Raw genomic sequence first — 18523 nt, forward strand, 5'->3', positions numbered from 1 at the left:
TCCCTACTAATGGAGAGATGACTTTGGCTTGATGCTCTGTCTGTCTGTCTGTCTGTCCATCTGTCCATCTCTCCGCCTGTCTGTCTGTGTGTGTGTTTGTGTGTGTGTCTCTCTCTCTTTCTCTCCCTGTGTGTTGGCCTATCAGCTTGACTGTCATTCCCAGATGTCATTACACAGACATACAACTGTGACATTTTAAATAGAAACAACAGAAATTAAATATATTATCAAGTGAATTAATGGCAATTTGATTGAATGGATTGTCCTGCCAATAGGCTGCTTCGTGGCTGCATGTTATGGTTCCCAGTACTAGACACATGTACTGGATGTTGAGATGAATGCACTGGCTCCTTGCAACCCTTTGTGTGATGTCAGCTTAAGATGTCACAACACTCAGAAGTTTTGATTTCACGCTTTTGTCAAAAAGCATGTATATCACATTCCTCCAGAAACCCTGTAGCTCATCTGTCCTTCAGCAAACAATAACTGTTCGTTCTTACCTTTACTTTAACTTAACATTCATCTGTTACATCAGGGAAGTCAAAATAACTGTGCTACTTATCTCTTGTGAACCTCCAACTATCCCTCACATTCTGTACAGAGCAAAGGGATTTTCTTGGAAACAGAGTCAGGTGGGAGTCAGGTGGCTGAGCGGTGAGGGAATCGGGCTAGTAATCCGAAGGTTACTAGTTCGATTCCCGGTCATGCAAACTGATGTTGTGTCCTTGGGCAAGGCACTTCACCCTACTTGCCTCGGGGGAATGTCCCTGTACTTACTGTAAGTCGCTCTGGATAAGAGCGTCTGCTAAAAAAAAAATGACTAAATGTAAAACAAATCACAGCCATGTTTTTGAAATAACATGTATTATTTAAAAAAATAATACATGTTATTTCAAAAGAAAAAGTATTTCTTCTTCTGACCTTAACCCCTTTCAGTTATAAATTAGACACTGTATGTTTTTCCAACCCGATGTTCTGATGAGTACAGATTACCAGTGATTTATATAATAAATAGCCATACGGACAACAACTTTGCTCAAAAACAGATAGATGTTGTTGCCTAGCAACAGCCAAGTGCCACAATCATGACTGGGTACCTGTTCCCGGAGTCGGACTCCATCTTGTGCATTTCGTTCTCTTTTAATTGGCCAGGTGGGCAAAGAGTGATACTATGTGTCTCAACCTCTGTGGTGGTGGCCAAGGTCTTTAAGTGACAGGTAGTGTTGCCATTATACACCAGCATGCCGACTCTGGGCTCATGTGCACAAACACACAGCAACTGCTGTGACCAGAGATGACAGCATGAAATATGGAGGACATTTATTCTCCTGCAGAGGAGCACATAAATCCACTGCCTAAAAGTATCTGGAATCAACAGGGTCTGTCCTTGATTCCCAATCATTTTAAAATGATTCACGTGATTATTCATCACATGCAAGTGGTTCTGTGACGCCCAACAGGCTGCTGTAGAATAAGGTCAGTAGTATGTGTTAGAGTAGAGTTAGATTAGAGTTAATAGAATATGTTGGAGCAGGCCTACAGTAGATGTAGAAGCAATGATGTGGCGTATCAACAGAAAAAGTTACTGTATGAGGTACAATATTAGTTTTTTCATAATCTTGGAAAAGTTCTGGAATCACAGTCTTACACATGTTTATGTATTACATGTATATAAGTTATTTATTTAACATTGTCTCCATACTCCTTGAGGGTTTAGGTTGGTTGAGGGGCAGTTCTATGGGCGTATGTGAAGCCCTCTGTGACTTGCTTGCGTGTAAAAAGGGCTATACAAATAAATTTGATTTGATTTTATACAGGGTTCATGGTGTCACATTTTCTCTACATATTTCAGTAATATGCCTGGCAGTCTATAAAAGAGTAGAGCTATTACATAAAGTTGAACTTGGACATATTACATTGTTCAAAGCTGATTTATAAATACAAAGCTTGTGTCAAAGATGACATTTCACAGCTCTGTAATTTGGAGGAAGATCCCACAGCCGCTTTGTTATGTCAGTGTTGTGATTTTTAGGGTGGCCTCTGTGAAACGGTGTAATACTCATAATATTATCATCTTGGCATAATTAGACACATTTGTTCTCAAATGAGCAACCAATGACAGGGCATAAAATGAAACATTTAGTTTATTCACTGCTAAGAGAAGAACTTTTCACTAATGAACTCACTATTGACTTTGGATTGGATTGATTTAGGAATGAAGTTGTGTAAAACAAAAATGCTTGGATATCCATTGCGGTGTGACTACAGGGCTGTACCAGAACCAAAATTGCACGTTTATTTTGATATCTAACTGAACACTGTCATCAAGTGTGATTAATCTCTCATTCATATGATATTTCATCATCACAATGTTGCCTTTCTCCAAGCTCAACCCCAGTACATGCTCTACAAGCTCAATAATTCATAGCCATTGGACTCTGTTCATCAGATAGATAAAGACTCTGATGGGTACAGTACTGAATAAACAGGCCAAGAATTGACAGATGATATTCAGGTGCTGACAAATACAGAATCAGAAACATGTTAAACTGCATTGGTACAGCAAGGCCTGTGCAAGCATGCATTTTGATGAACCAGACATATTATTACATCTGATTTGGTGCAAATGACCATGTTGCAGCTAGTCAATGGGCTGTAGGGTGTGACTCACTAACAAGGGTTTTTCAACCATGGCTTCAACTGACTCATTCACACATCATCAACCAGCCTCCACCCCACATCAGTTATCACTACCTGGACAGAATTGCAAGAGATGGCTTGGAAAATCTGTCAAACACTAGATGGGATACAGGTCAATGTTTTATCCGTTTAATCAAGCGTTTCAGACCATGCATCACTGGCCTCAATGTGAATAGCTGTAAGAAGACATGGACATCCTTGCTTTAGTGCATATAGAGGTAATAGTGGCCCTATCCAGAGACCTGGAGAGGAGGACATCTATTTGGAATCGTAGTTGTGATAACGCTGGTCATCTCTACAGGCAGGCTCCATCGTAGATCCCTCCCCAGGGAAGGACAGAGGGGGGGGGGAAAGAGAAAGAGAAACAGAAAGAGAGAGAGAGAGAAGGAGAGAGAGAGAAAGAGGAGAAGAGAAGACAAGGGTGTGTCTAGGCTCAGGCCCTCTCACACTGAGATAGAAGACAAGAAGAAGGGAAAAAAAGCATTGCTTCTGATAAAAGAGCCATTCAGCTGAGAACACCAAGGACCTAATCGTCAAAACCAGCCTTGAGATTGAGCCAGATCCTGGAGGAGCACAGAATGGGGAGATAGGAGCATTTCTGTACCCCCCTCACTCACTAATGACATTTATTTATTTATTTCCCCCCATGACACATCTCAAAAGAGATTAGGATCCAATTCAATTAACTTTTATCTGAGTGGAAAAAAAGACGCTCCAAAAATGTTATTGGAGGAAAGGAAGGAGACGACAAAAAAATGCAAGTAATAAGCTGAGTGCTGTAGGGATTGAATCACACGTGTGGTTCTTGGAGGAATGCTCTGAGTTGCAACATGGATGTGTTTCTTTGTTGCCACAGAGTGCATTTACAATGCAAATCAAATCCAGATGGAGCTGATATTTTTATGTCTCCCTCTGGAGATGTTTGCCACTCTGACAAGTGCTGGCTGATCATCATCTCTGGTCTTGGTGTGCTTCGCCTTCTAAGCAGCCACCTGATCTGGTTATCTGCTCAGACGAGTGGAGGAAGATGAGACTTGTAAACATGGAGGGAACTGTTTGTGCTATACATCCCTTCCTGGCCTCATAGATGGCTTTATATTCAAAGTTCATCCAGTGTTGGAGCAGAAAACATGCATAGCAGACAGTTCTTACAGGCTTCATGAAGCGGATGAGCAAGGTAATGTAGCATGGATTTTTTGATCAACATTTTAATTGACATAAGAAACAGATAACATTTTCATCCTCTCCTCCCTTATGAAACCCATGAAATATTAACAGGAACAGAAAAACAACAATGTTTTCTCTGCTGTATCTAAACTTGTTTTGATTACATTTTTCAGTAAGTCAGTATTACTGCTGCCTGACTACGTGGCTTCTTTTTTTATCTCTTTTTCTTGCATGTTGTTTTCTCATGGTGTTCTCTCCCACAAGAGGAGATTTAGGCTCCATAGCACTCTAAGAGGATTCTGGAAGCAGTGACACAGCCCACATGACTGTCCAAAACAATACGGGAAGCTTCAAAAAACTGCAAATGGGAATTGTAGTAGTGCTCGTTCTAATTATAGTAGCATAATAATACTGAATGGCATAAACTAAATACAGCATCTGTTCAACCTCTGAATATGACACAACTGTCACTTTTTATAGATGACTCGTTTGTCGGCCTAGTCAAGGTGAACAATAGCTGTTTTTATCTCAAGGGACACAAAAGAAAACATGCACAAAAACTTCCAAGCAACAGCCACGTCTTATTTAATAATGTCTGAAAAGGGCATGAAGCTAGAAGGTTGGAGAATAAAACACAAGGTACAGCACACACTGGACAACTGAGGACCCAATCATGTATTAGCCATTGTAACACGAGAAAATACTCTCTCTGGTACTGTACATGACAGGAAATTGAGCTTCGAGCATTATTCTCATCGAGAAGCACTATGCACAAGTACATACTGTAAATCACAGTAAACATTGTCATTCTCTGTAAACATAAGAACATCTACGAGCACAACAAGCACACAAGGTCACCTGATTTGTCTTTCTTTAATGTGGGACCGGGTCGGTCTGTAACAGACAATTACATGGGCCGGAGTGACTACCAGTATTATTGTGGAGATTTTATTATGATTTTAAATGTATTTATTATGCTAGATTAGTTTATTATTTTGTTATGCACCATACATCCGTACATATCAAGGGATAAATAACCTATTAAAAGAGCATTATTACCTTCGTAATTACCTTTTTTCATATTCATTGCTATTGAAATCTGTCTCATTGGCATTGTTCAGAGGGCCGGTCCAAATGTGTGGGCGGGCCATATTCGGCCCGCGGGCCGTAGTTTGGGGACACCTGCTTTATGACATTGGGAAATTATTTTACATTTCATTTTTTAAATACGACATTTCTGGAAAGTAAGAATCTTGAAGAAGTGTTCAAATTGTAAACATAAATTGAGGCAGTATTGCAGTCACCATGATCACAATCCCCATCCCATGTTTCCTCCTGTGGATAAGAAACCTGGGATCTGCTTCTTTGGTCATACTAGAAACAATCGACTTGAATATTTAGCATTGGTTATCTTTTTTCTTTTAAGTCTTCATCATTTGTCAGTCAAATTTGAAAAATTATGCATATTCACACAATTAATTACTCTGCGATCCAAATATTTTCAGCACACTAAAATGGAACTCTCCCAGGTCTCAGTCCCTCTGAGTTTCAATTATGTATATGCCTACCAAATGCCTGTCCAATGACAGCTTGTCAATTACCGTCAGGATCAGTAGTGTCGTCACATGTCTGCCAGCTCTCATTACATCCCCTGTCGGGCTGTGACACGTTAAATTTTTTATAGCATTCCTCTTTTGGAGAGAAAAAAAGCCTCCCAAATTATTGTTGTGTTATTCTTGTGAAAGGTGTGTGACACAGAGCAGTTTTTGTACTAGATGGAATGTTTTACCAGTTTCATTTTTCCCGTAGGATGTTAATGGCTGTGTACAATATTAGTCCAATGATATCTGTGCCTGTTTCCCTGTGACCAACGCTCTGAAGACATGTAAAGGGGCCCAAAACAGTGGGCAGTGCCAAAGAAAGTCTACCAATCTTTCTGCATGATACACTAATTGATTCATATAGTTCCAACACTTAGAATAGTCACGTGAAAAGAGAAAGACTAATCAGCTCTAATGCAATGTGTGATGCTGACATTATACGTATACCACTTCATGGATTTCATTGATGACATGTTAGCCACTATAAACTGTAATACAGCATAAAAGGAAGCGCTACTGTCCTACAATTGTTAGAGAAGACAGTGTAAAGGTGAAACAAAAACATGGTTCTCCATCATCAGTTTGACATTGATCAAGCTTCACTGTGAAGAGCAAACAGTGTAAACTGCAACCTACACTGAACGATTCAGGGAGTAGGAAAGAGATAATTTCATGATGTACAGTCTGCGGTGTCAACAAATCAACCTCAAACTGGTCTGTGATTGGCAGTTAATGAGCTAATGTGAGTGACAGGCAGATTTGTCAGAGGGGCAACATCCACACAGGGCAGTGGTAGGTCACGAGTCTGGAATAATGAAACAGTAAATGGTCTTCATCTCCATTATGGATTTTCCTTAACCTTCCTCTATGTTTTATGTCCCAGATCATCAGCCAACAGAGGATCCATTTACATATAAAGCAAGCTGAACATGCTCTCTTTTCAGTGCATGAGAAACTGAAACAGCAAGCAAGCTACAGTATTAGCTCTCCCTGCAACCTTTTTCTTACATTGTCGGCACAGCCGTCCTTCAGCATCCTCCCTTTTCATTGTGACCAGATACACTGTGTCTGTCATTCTGGCACACCGGATAGCTCTTCACAGGTCCTCAGATAGGACCTCCCCTGTCATCATTTTCTAATAGACAAAAAGAACAGCTTGGCAGAAATCACGGCGGTGGTGCGTGTGTCGAGGCCAAGGCAGACCTTGAATCTATCACTTTCCTCCCACTTACTGCTGGTCTTATCGAGTCACTCATTAGCATTCGGCCATCAGAGCTCTCCATAAATGTAGCCAGTACTCTGCTGCCGGCCTCCTGCTGAGTTCTCTTCCTCCTCCTCCATTATCTGATTCCTCACACTAGCATGGACAAGGCCATGTGCCATTCTGTGCCCGCTGGGCTGCCTCGACCTGCAGCACACTGCCAGCTATCTGATGCCTCCTCCCTCCGTTCCCTCATCCAGTCAATCATCAATCCATTTGCTCCCTCATTTGCTTTCTCGTCAGATACCCAAATGCATGTTTTCAGAAAATTTGCCAGATTGTCTCTTTAGTCATGGTAATGAAGTGGAATGGAGTGTGTCATTGTGTGTAGTCAGTCTCTCAGCATACACTTCCCTGGAGCTGACATGTGATACTCATGATCCTCAACAGTGCATAAAGGTCAGGTATGGATCGTTGGCAGCCTTTGATTCTTACACTAAGTGACTCTAGTCGTGACTACCTGATAAATGAGGAATTAGGTTGTATAGATCATCGCATCTCTCTGGAAACTTTTGAGGGTGGCATTGTCTTTGTGAAAAAGATGGAATAATCGAATCCCTCAGAGCAACATAAGCACAGTGACTGCGTGGGATTTCTCATTCGTTGTTTCAGAGAATACAGGATTTTACATCCAACTTTATGGTGCTGTTTAGAGGACCTGTGTACTGTTACAACTACATAATCACACCTCCCTGTGCACACTCTTCAGACATCAACACCACCCATTTAATTGACATAAAAAACTACGGTGGGTATTGAAATCAAGAAAACGTGTATGAGACACATTGTATACACTCTTATGTTTCATCTATTTAAATCAGCCATAAGGCCGCTTTGTGTCCTGAATTCTCATTATTGAGTCAAAGCAAAAAGTTAGTATAGCATTTTTGATTAATTAGTAGACCTTGCAATACTGTCTACATTGATTTAAAGACCTTGACTATTGTAATGTAGGAAAATATGGATATGGCAAATGATAATTAGGACCAGTCAGCGTATAATGTGATGTTACTATACAAGGACAAATTCCACTCCTCTGGTATTTCTTTTAACTTCAAAAGGTGGAATAATTATACAAGAGCATTGAGGGGAAGTATTCATCTGCTTTTGAATTCCATTCTGCAGACACTTAAATTCCATTCTGCAGAAGTACCGGTTTCAACATTTAAGTCATTATTAGACCAACGCAACCATTCATTGATGATGGTCTGGTTCTGCCTCTGAAAATGTTTCAGAGAACACATATTAGCTTTACATAATAAAGCAATGCAAAGTATTCATAATAACTCTCGACAGCGAGTGAAAACAGAACCACATGTGGAGGCTGGGATTCAGAGTGCAGCAATAAAACAACAAAAGGATAGTAAATGCATGTAAACTTTTAAAGTAAAAAAAAAACATAATAATGATTCAGGTTAACTGAGTATCAAATGGCTGCATTTAATATATCCAATCTAAGGTTAAGTACGGCCATCCTTTTTCATATTATTTAACAGTTGAAACTGTCATTTCATTCCTCTTCGTACTCCACATCTTGATTTCCTGGAGTTCCACAGCAAGTGTAATCACTGGAGAACATATGGAGAAGATAGGAATCCAAGATATCAATTGACTTGTGATTTCACAGTTTTTAATTGGATTGTATGGATAAGCAATATGATCTCATGGTAGCTTGCTATCTCAGTTTTCAGGATGTTTGTGACTCTGGGCATAGGCAGACCGATCTGTGGGAAGTGCTGTAGAGACACACTGATGCAGCCCCACCCTGCAGTCTTTACATGAGAGATATTCAGCTTTTCTATTGTATGACAGCTCACACATGAAGACAGTGACTAGGCATGTCTAGAGTAGCATTGCCCATGCAATGCATGCATGAGTATGGAAAAATGACATTGTACTCGCTGTGAAATATTTTACTGTTGATTGTTTTTCTACAGGTACACTCTTGCACTTTTTGAGTTTCATGTTGCTTAATTGTAACTTGTTTAACTGCATGCTCTTAAGGTTCTTCCCTTTGGCACTTATTTCGTTTTTCACAATGTATGCTTCATGTTTGGGGCTATCTCGTTGTTATGATCAGTGACCTACCGGTATGCTCTTTTGTAAAGCTCTCTCTTGGAAGTCGCTTTGGATAAAAGCGTCTGCTAAATGCATAAATGTAAAATGTAATGTCTGCTAAAATGCATAGATGTAAATATAGGTGATTGTAAGACAACAGTAATTTCCAATGGGCGACTTTATGCCATTGCAATTTTGCAACTGGGAAAATTATTAGGAACCTTTCAGCAAATGTAGTCAAATGTGCAATTTGGTGCCACGTTGACACGATGACTTTTTTTAAACATATTTCTACCAACATAATTTCTGTTCATTTTATTTGGTGTGCAAAGGATGCCTCAAGCCCTTGAATTGTCACTTCCAAAGGCTTTCTATTCCGTTAATTTCTACAGAAAAACCTACAGATGGATTCTATCCAAGCTCAAAATGAATTCTTTTGAAAAGGCCTATTGATCTCCTTCTTCTTTTCCCCTTTAATGGCACTTCCCTTTCATTGGATCTACCCATGCTTGCTGCTGAAGGGACCCAGTGTAACGGGATAAGACCCAGTGTCCTTGGTCAGGCCTTGAGACCACAACACGCACACACACACACACACGCACACACACGTCCGCATTATTTTCCTGGTGGGCTGCGCAGGGAAGCAGTGGGCCATGCATGCTGGGTAATGGAGGACAGTGTGTGTCCCGGGATCATGGTAGATCCTCCATTGCGAGGGCGATGAGACCTGAAGGGCGACAAGGAGATGGAAGCATTGGGGGAGAGCGCTGCCGCAGCCCAATGCTCTGTTAGGTGACTAATGGGAGGCAACAGGGAGGCAGGGAGCGCCTTGGGCCCACGGCACACAGAGGAGCACCAGAGGAGACAAGCCATAGAGGCGGAGAGGGAGCTCAGGCATTGAAATGTGAATGGAACCATTCAATGCTGGCCAATGTAGATAATCCCTAATGGCTACAAAGAGTTATTTTATTAGCGCTAATACTCCTTTTCAGAGGGTGGGTTGTCATGGACCTGGTCTTGGACAGCTTACTTTCTGGTTTCTAAACGGAATACTTGTGAATTTTACTTGTTCTCCACCTTTTATGTCCATCCTTTTTCTAATCATACACATAATCTACAGCAATGCAGTAAGAGAATGATCTGAAATTACAATTTCATACATGCTGGGGATACACTGTGTAATTCCCTACTACTCAGATATTGGGTGGACTGCTAACTACAACAATTTCTTTTTATTCATCCATTACAGATTGTTCAAATTCCTTAACTACCATGGATTTAATGTGGTATTGTATTGGACCTGTCCTACTGTACATCCAACAATAGACTATAGTTAGACCATTACATTGGATTTGTATGTATTCAATGTTGATTGAAATCAAGGCACACTACCTCAGAATACAATACATTTGGTTTTTGTTTTGACATTGTGAAGTTATTAATATTTGAAAATCTCCCTTGCACATTGTAAGGCTTACATGGGAACAATTGAAATGAATAATTTATGTAAAGGTACTACACCTGCATTATTGAATGCCTAGGTTAGAGGATGTTGGTTACGTAAACGCTGAACTCATACTGTACAGTAAAACAGCAGATATATTGTCCAATTGTGAGCAACACCGCAGAATTACATTTATAACCGGTGAATTATTTGTTGTGGGGATGCAAAAGTACTGCACATTCCCGGATTATTATATCTGTTTTTCTTATCACACAAACATTCAACTGTATATCAACATAGGTAAACAATGAACCACAGATATAGACCAAAGCTTTTGACTTGCAACATACATAATATTACTTGTGAGAAACAATGTTTTTTATTAGAATAGAATTACAAAACTTTAACACTGCTTTTTCATATTCCTTGTGTTTACAAGTGCAGTTGTTAGAAGTGGTACTCTAATAACGACTACACCTGCAGTCACTTAAAAACAACTTTAAAATGGAGAAACAGCCTGTATTATGTCTCCTTCTGTTAGAAAAAGCATGTGTAATATTCTGCTTATTGTGACTAAAACTATCGCAACAATCAATCCTGACTCTCAATTACTGCTACCTTTGTCAGTTAGAACACCAGTTAGGGTGGTATATGGTCCAAATAACATATGGTCCAAATAGAAAAAGGAAATAGGATTTTTGTGTATACAGAACTATTATGAGACCGGTATGAGAGACTCAAAAGAAAATAGCTTGTAATGCTTTGAACCCATTACATGCTAATAAGAGACTGATGTTAACAAGTGAACAGGATTTTATTCAACAGAAGCAAGGCCATTAACTGTTTGATTGATTGCAGGTTGTACCGTTTCCATTTTGAAATGATTTCTGAACCAGCAGGGTGCATATAGCTTCAACAACTGTGTGTTTTCCTCACAAAGCAAGGATATGTATTTGGCAAAGTGAATAGAAAAGTCAACGCTCCAAGGATTCACCAAGCGCGCTACATGCACAGACCTCTCAATGTTTCCTTGATCTTCTAACTTTATTTGAAGACTTCACAAAGAGTCCTTAGTGGCAGATTACATTGATTTAAAAATGCATTTGTCCCTATGTCAATAAAACATTTTAATTGCAGCAGATAACAAAAGGATGAGGTCAGGATTGACTCTGGAGGATCTTTGCCTATTAAATGGATTGGTGCAGATCTTTGCTCTAATTGATGTTTTTGTTTTTCCATTTATATAAAGGTGCTTTTAGGAACAATTTTTTTACTTTTGTATGTGAAATGCACTTTTACGACTGCAGCATCGGTGAAAGCCCAAGACAAATTGTCCACTTTGTGGGACAATAAAGTTAATCTTGAATCTTGAACCATATCTGTTCTTTTAGCCCATTTATGCGTGAGCTGGTATACACACCAGGGAGCACATTCATTGAGAGGAAACGGAAGGAAACCAGGTTAGGGAGCCAAAACCCAATAGGACTGCAATACAGTCCACTCAATAAGAAAAGCTCTAAACGGATTTCTGCGAGTGAACTACTCTGGGACAACTGAAGAGATTGACGGATACACGTTCTGCATGCTACACTGCAGGTTACTTATTGACAATTACAGCAGGGGGAGTCTAGGGAGGGAGAAAGCGCCCAGGAGTAGCAGATGCATTTCTGAAGGATATTGGGTAAGAGTCTGAAAAATACACGAGCACGTTTTGCGAGCCAGGTTTCCCGGGACTATGTGTACCAGCTACTGCAGTACTGCATGGGCGTGTGCAAATCAAATCCTCTCATTGTGTTTCTGCAGATTCAATACATTTGAAGGTCACTGAGAGTCACCTGTAATTGATTATTACAAGCGTTCAGCATAGGGCTGATAAGCTCCTTTCACAATCTTAGTGCTGAGCCTATTTGACAAAAGGACAGTATTCATGTCCACACTGTTGACTGATGACTAAGAGGTTTAATCCCTTAATAGCATTTGCTACATATGACCACATTTACCACATGTAATCTTATAAACATATCAGGGTGTAGATGATAGGATGTATGTTCAGATTCTGCCAGATTGTACAGTAGCAGCTCTTTGTCCTTCAGACCGTGCATCGGGCTATGTGACACGTCAAGACATCACTGCTCAACGTGGGGGATTTAGACGAGCTGGTGTGTGCCAGTGAGACGAGACAGAGGCCTGGTGGTGAGCCGCTGAAGGGATGATGAGTCAGATGGATGAGGGTCATTACAGGAGATCTGCATGTATTTCATGGAGCATTTATTGTCCAAATATTGTTTTAAGCAGAGTTGGGCACAGGCACGCTTCCCTTACACCAGGAATATGAGAGAGCAAATCATATACGGTGAGAAAGCCTTTTCCAGTTCTGCTCATAAACTGTGTCATCTAGCTGTAAGGGACACAATCACTCCAGGAGAATAGGCTGTGAGATTAGCCGGCATGAAATTCAAAGGGACATGAGGCTCCAGCAGCATATCACAGGTGCTATCAAATGCACATGCTGAGGAATAACGGCACAGCTTTTCTGAGGCTTTGATTTAAAAAAAACTCTCCCTTTTCCTTCTACATTCTTGCACCGGGGAATGAGTGGCTTGGCAATGCTTTTAATGTCTCACCTGGACACATGGCCAGTGGAGAGGCTGCAGGTGTTGATTAGATGTCAGGTTTGCTTTGGGAGGTAAGAAGCAGTGTGAATGGGCCGTTCTTGATCTTTCAAGGGCACTAGGTGGATTTTTAGACCTGGTAACATTCCTAATTTCGTTGTTAAAGTTGAAAACAAAGGTAGTGATGCATTGTCACAGTGTCCTGAAACTAACTGGCACCTGTACAGTAATTACACAAATGACATGAAATTGGTCTAACCAAATCAATGCATGTAAATATGTAGTGGCCCAGTGGATAAGTTGCTAATAATGTGCCTGCTCATCCATAACATTTGAACAAACAATGCAAATACACATGAAGAATATATACAAGTCTTTGTAATTGACCAAGTACTGGCATGACAAATCCACTTATTGAATTAAACACATTTCTAGTTAGTCCCATACTATTTGTATACAGAACCTCCACATCTAATGAACTTGGGTTCATCCTCTTTTACAATGGGTTAAAACAAGGGTAGTAAGTGTAACATGGTTGCCTAGCAACACAAGCTTCTCGGCTTCTATGAATAAAATAAATATTGTATGCATGTTTTGTGTGTGTGTGTGTATTTCTGTTAGGATTGGAGGATGACAAAAGTTCATTAGTAATTCAAATGATTGTTATTTTTCCTGTTTTGGCAGGCCTTGCTCTCTGGAGAACTTCTTACAAGCCATTTGATAAAAGTTATGTGTGCCTTACTATGAGGGTATTGGGGCTGGACAGGACTGTAGGCCACAATCACAGCCTCAACATGACTGGGAATCCTGATGTTGCTGCCTTAGTTACTCTCTAACTCTAACCTTAACCCTAACCATACACCATTAATTTTATATTTGTATTCAAGCATGGGCGCTGGGCATGTTAACTTGGACAGATATCCTAATAGGATAGGGTATTTACGTAGGGTATTTAAGGCGACAACCACAAGGCACCACAACTACTGTATAATCTTTCGATTGTGCATTGCGCATGAAAAAAATGTGTTTCTTGCTTGTTTGACCTGATGTTTACGCTCTGGTCATATGGTCTACAACTGCTGATATGATTGTCATTGCAGTATCTCAGGCACTGGGATATTGGAGATGATGAAATCACTTACTTGTAGATGATCCAGGGTATTGGATTGTGTGTATGTGAGGGAGGGAGGGGTGGGTGGGTGTCTCGGGTGAGTAGGGGACCCTAAGTCCTTGCAGCAGCTATCCGTTTAACAGAATGTAGGTCGTCCCAAACAGCTCCCATCCCCCAGCTCCAGTCCAGCTCACATCTTTGGTGTAGAAAAGTACCAGGCTCCTGGCTAATCCCTGGTCATACTGAGTTTCAAATTCAATCTCAGTTTTCTCATTATAGGTTTGGGAGATACAGAGAGTCCATATTGGTTGAGAGATAGTTTGCAGCTAATCTGATAGGTTTCCACGTTAAGACCAGTGGCAGTGATGATCCTGGATCCACGGTGGAGGGATTGATATCCACAGAGCAGGGTGGGAGGGGGGGGAATAGAACTTGACACAGGACCAAGGTGCGCAAAGGCCAAATGCCGTAGACCTGGGTAAGATTGGTATTTGACTGCTTGGTCAGCGGACAGCTGCTTAAACTGGCCTAGTAACGGGAACATTCCAATAGGGTTGCTCTGGGAATCTTTAAAAAGGAGTAAACTTTCAAAAATGCTAGTGGAATTTAGCGTGGTCCAGGACTAACATAGAATTAGTATTTCCTTTGGTGTGAAGCAAGAAGCCATACACGATACAAGTGCGGTGTTAAGCCTGGCTGTGACTATCTGTGATAGAACATTTTAAACACAGTCCTCCCTCTGCCTGGAAGGTATGACCACTCGAGTCATGATTCAGCTGTCCTCACTCCCGTGCAACAGCTTGAGACACTTAAAATGATGTACACAAACACACGCAAGTACACACATACACACACACAATACACACACAATGTACAGTACAGTCTGTTATTTACTACACTGTATGCTTTAGGGTGTGCCGCTGTCTGTATTTCATGTCATTTTGATTAAGTCTACTGCTTTCTCTGTTCCTTCCCCAGGCAATATTAACGTGATGGATTTAATTCTTTTGGAACGAGCACAAACTGTTTGAGGAAAGTCAGAGCAAATGTGTGTTTGTGTGACATGAATCCAACTCTATCACATAACAGGCTAAAATCTTCCTTACTGGGGCCAGCAGTCGATCAATACTGTTGACATGCTAGAAAATAGGTCATGATGTGTCTGAGTAGAATCTACACTGGGGAATAGAGGATCCAGTGCACTGGCTCTTATCAACCTCCCTGACGTGGCAACAGAAATGAGAAACGATGTTTGGGCATTTCCCAGTCATGAAATAATGGGTTTTGAAGTTGTGATACACACAATTGCAGGTCTGGGTGTGTCTGGGGAGACAAGCAAGACTCCTCACATTCCACTATGATGCGCAATCTGGGCTACGCGTTAAGTAAAGCCTCTTCTCATCCTGTTTATATTCTGACTTGTGCCGGCCAAACAAGCACATCTGGGTTGCTGCTGTTCTTCAACGGTTGCAACACTGTACTCCTCTATAACACTAACCATATTCTCGGAAGCGTAGGGAAAAAGTTCCTGAATGTCATGACAGCAGCTTTTCTTCATTTTTACTGCATCATTCACATCCCCTGTTGCTCAACCGTTATGGCTGAACCCTAACCCCGCCTTTTGGACAGGATGCACAGAGAGTGTCTTAGTGAGAGGTTTAGAGAACAGCCCGAATGCACTCGCCTTATCTTCTTACAGTCTCTATTCTCCCTGTGGCACTGCCACTGGCACAATGTGGACTGTTGTATAATTGACCTCTCAGTTAGACACTTTCCCATATTCAAGCCCAGTCTGAGAGGTTTCTCCTGCAGTGATCTGACCCATATAGACAGTCTTTACATAAGGGTAAATTAGGGGAAGTTATGATGTACATCAATGGGACTTTTGGGCCCAGCTGACAAGACAAATGTACTGAACTAAAAATAGACAGGTCTAACAAAAAAGAAATCTTGTTCTCGGCTGGGGGTGATTTGAGCTGTGTCCCGGGTAGAAAAAGAGAGTAAGGTGGAGAGGCTAGCGAGTGGTTGCCAACGTGCCACATGGCTGGTGGGTGCTGAGCATGTGGTGGTGAGGCGAAGGACCTGAGTGGGCAGATGTGGACTACTGATAAGTCTCCAGGCTCCAGCGGTGGTCCAGACTGAGGAGAAAACCCTCTAGGAGAGAATCAGAGATTCTCTGCAGGGCACACAAAGCTACTGAGCTGAGGGAGAGAAAAAAAACATCAGAGCTAAAGTTCGACTTGGCTGGATAAAACACATTTTCAAACGGATAAACTTACGCAACTTAAACTTACATAATTCATACAAAAGCAAAAAATAGTAGAATAATGGAGGAATCCAGATATTAGTTGTGGACCACAGTGAGCACCAGTCTCTGCCTCTTCCTCCTGCCGCTTTAGAAGAGACATCTTCTTTTTAATTAAGTCAATCTCCCCATAAGACGTCTTAGTCCTCATACACGAGGACTGACCTATTTTTGATGTGCTGAGTGAAGTTAATATCATCAAAGTCCTCTTATCCCCCAAGAGGATGGCTTTCTGATTAAAGGTGGCTTTCAAGACAATCCTTGTCTGACATTCCCCTGTATGTGGAACTAATGCTTGTTTATTAGCTTCTGATTGACTACAGGTCCTGATGAGCAGACCCCCAACCCCCCATGCACACACTTCCTGCTTCAACATAGGTGAAGGATAAAAACAGGGATGCAATTAAAACATTTAGCTTTTGTTCTAGTGGAAGTTGACGAGGTGCATCATCAGAATCACATTTAAGAAACAAATATTTACATATCATTTGCAACTAAAAACAATACTATTTTTTTAAGTACGCTTACTTGATGAGCATGCATGTAAAAAAGCATGATAGGTTATGTCAGACAGTTGTAATTTTTTTGGATCCAGAGTTCATGGTCTCATGCCATGGGTTAGTATGAGTCTATTGTTGTTCAACCATGGTAAACTAGATAAGATAATGTGCACATTGCTATGGATTAGTGTGGCCAAGCCCAAGGTCGTAATAGGTCATTATGGTGACCACCTGAGTAACATTCCATGACAAATGACCGTCTGTTTAACAAAGCAAGTATATATTTTCAGTACTGGATTGGAAAAACCTTTGGCTTCTTCACCGCATAGTCCAGTCACATGGCGTTTTCACTGTTCAATTACTGGACAATGTCAGACCTCCTGCCCTGATTATTATTAGTAATTCATGCTCTCTACGTCTCCAAAATGGCAATTACCACGCTCTGCTCACAGGTGGTCCAACATGAGATTCATTAGCAACCAATAGGAGGACCTGGATGACATTTGTTATAGCCTTTAGACTTGAAGTCCCCTCACACAGACCATGGTGAAGAAAAGAGGAAGTATATTTCAAAACATTATTCTCTAACATACTTTACTAATCCCTTGTGTGGTTGTTAATAACCCAATGTCTGTAGGTCTGATGAACCATCTCTGTTGCCATCTTAATTTTCCCTTTTTTTTACATAAACATCTCAACAAAAACTTTTTTGCAATGGCTTGATTTGAACATCCAACCACTCTTTCACTGTGCTAAGCACATGCCAAAAGGGATTTCCGTTACTGGCCGTCACAGAAGGACCCACTGGCCCACACCGCTCATCTGTGTGATTGATGAAGGAGCCCTGCTCTCTGTGGTCCAGGAGCATCTCTCAGTGGAGCCTCCCCTCAGCAGCCACTGGGATGTGACAGGCAGGCCAGAGGAGACTCACTCACACCAGCCAAGGTGAGAGCAGGACAGATGGGAGACCTCTCTCCAGAGCCTCGGCCACATAGCGGAACCCACAATCTGGTCAAAAGATTCACTTTGAATCCCTCCCTCTCTTTCCATTTATGAGTTGCACTTGCTCCTGCTCCCCTCCTCGGTCCTATCCCACTGAAGGTTTGACTCAGATGCTCTTCATGCTCCCGTGATGCTCTGAGCCCCTGGTCTCTGCTGTTAATCGGTCTGGTGGGTGTGTTCGAGGATGTTATTCAACCTCCGTAATCCCATGGAGATGACCATATATCATTTTGGGGAGGCAGGGAGGATTTGCTGTGATTTGCTGTCAAACTTTAAATCAGCGGGTGGCTGGCGGAACTCATGTGAAGCATGAGGACGGCATTTCACATGCTAGCCAGCCAGCCAGCCAACCAGTCAGCCAGCCAGCCAGCCAGGCCCTGTGCACGCCAGAGCAGCATTCTAAACATGGAAGAGCTGACCTTGTGAACAGTCATAAAACACCTGGAGTATTTTTCCACATCTAATTACATCTCCCATCACCCCCCTTCCAGTGGAAGAAGGCAGTTTTCCCATCAGGGCAACACAACCCTCCCTGGCTGCCAAATTCAATCCATAATCTGGCTCTTTTGTAATTGTATTTTTTGGATACTGCTGTTTTGAATGGCCAATGGACCATCCTTAATGTAATTTTTTTTAAATAAGCATTCTAAACTGGTCACAACAAGCAGTCTCAATTACTATTGAGTTTATGTGTTTTTGACATTTTCTTTTGCAAACACAACCTTCATTTTCCACGACCACAAATAAATCTGTTCGTAAAGT

Source organism: Osmerus mordax, chromosome 12, assembly GCF_038355195.1.
Source record: "Osmerus mordax isolate fOsmMor3 chromosome 12, fOsmMor3.pri, whole genome shotgun sequence".
Taxonomy (NCBI): domain Eukaryota; kingdom Metazoa; phylum Chordata; class Actinopteri; order Osmeriformes; family Osmeridae; genus Osmerus; species Osmerus mordax.